We start from the raw sequence: 1,752 nt of genomic DNA on the forward strand, positions 1-1,752 counted from the left end.
GTTAAGTCACCCATCCAAAACCTTGTCAGACAGCCCAAAAAATATTAATAAGAAACAGAGAGGGGGCAATATGCACATTGCATCTGGCGAGTATTGTTTCCGTTCTCCATGAAATGGACGTGATCAGAAGGAGCGGGTAGCTGTTACCATCAGTTAGTTCCCTCTGCATCCATGCTTTACCCCCTCAACACCCCCTCCTGCCTCCTCTCTTTCCCTTTCCTCACTCAATACATAACCTTGTTGAATTTGTCTTTTATATAGAGTAATTCAGACTCCTTCCCCCAAAAGAATTCCCACGTCAAGATTCATACTTGGTGCTCAGCAAAACAAGAATCACGACAGATCAACTTTGTTTAAAGGTATTTTGTAGATTACTTTTGTAACATAAGCATAATCTTAGGGTCCCATCAGTTAGCTTCTGTTTCACCTCTCCCCCCACCCTGCCTGCTGCAAAGAACCTGCTGGCTGATTAATTCTTCTGCTTCTCATTGAGACTATGGTGAGGGAAAGTGGGGTGTTTCCGTAGAACACAAACAGGGAGAGTGCATACGGTGAGCCTCTGGCTTCCATTCCAGGAGTGCGGAGAAGGAGAACCTTCAAACAAAAGTCTGAGTAAGAAACAATCAGTAGGGTAGACAAAGGAGTTGTTCATTAAGACAGAAGGAAAAAGCGGGCAGTTGGCGGCAGAGGGTCAAGTCTCAAAAACCCAAGTCACAGGGAAACAGTAAGTGCAGACGGACTCCCTCCTCACCTCGATGTCTTCTCTTGTTCTCTTTCCTAGGGTACTGACCATGTTCTCAAACGTACTGCGTCAAAAAATGCTGCTAACATTCATGTCAGTTTTAATAATTATCTGGATAATTTTTGAAATTTCTCAAAATCCCACAAAGGTAGGAACGCAATCTCCCGCTTTGACCAGAAGCTGCTACCTGTGTGAGCTTCTCTCCTCAGATCCTTTCACTAAGTCTCTCGTTCCCACTCAGCTCCCTTCTCCTCAGATCTAATTCACGGGGTGTCAGAGGGTGATGACACTGACTGTCACTACTTCTTCACTTTTTGTTCATCCTTAGTGCCTTGTCCCTCCTTCAGGCACCCGAAATGGCTCTTGCTAAGGCCACCAACTGCCATATCACTAAATAACGACTTGTCACTAAATCTGAGGGTGTATGCTTGGTTTTCTAAGCCCAGCCTGCTACTACCTTTATCCATGTGATAGCTATTTTAGTATTTTAATGCCTTATAGTTTTTCGATATTAAGTGATAAGTAGGAAAGGCTTACCACTGAAAGTTTATTTTGGAATTCAGCCATGTTTTGTCGTGGTTTTCTTGTAGCATTCCTGCATTGAAATATCAGGTACATGTAATCCCATCACTCAGGAGACAGAAACAGGAGGATTGTGAGTTTGAGGCCAGTCTGAACTGTATAACAAAATCCTTGTCGCAAAAATAAAAAACATTGACAACTGCAATTCCAATCAGATAAGTTAAAGCACAACGAGGATTTTGTCTTTAATTCATTAAAACATAAATTATATTGATATATTTTTCCCTTCTGGATCCATGTTTATACACATTTACATAAACATTATATATAAACATTATATATAAACATTATATATAACATTATATATATACATATATATATATAGCATTTTGGAGAGAAAGAATTTAAAAGCCATGTTATATTGCGTTAAAACTTAGAAAATGAACTTGACATTTGTGTAGTGACTGAGGGCAAACATCTTAGCCTGA

This window comes from Microtus ochrogaster, chromosome 5 (assembly GCF_000317375.1).
Source record: "Microtus ochrogaster isolate Prairie Vole_2 chromosome 5, MicOch1.0, whole genome shotgun sequence".
In the NCBI taxonomy this organism is placed as follows: Eukaryota; Metazoa; Chordata; class Mammalia; order Rodentia; family Cricetidae; genus Microtus; species Microtus ochrogaster.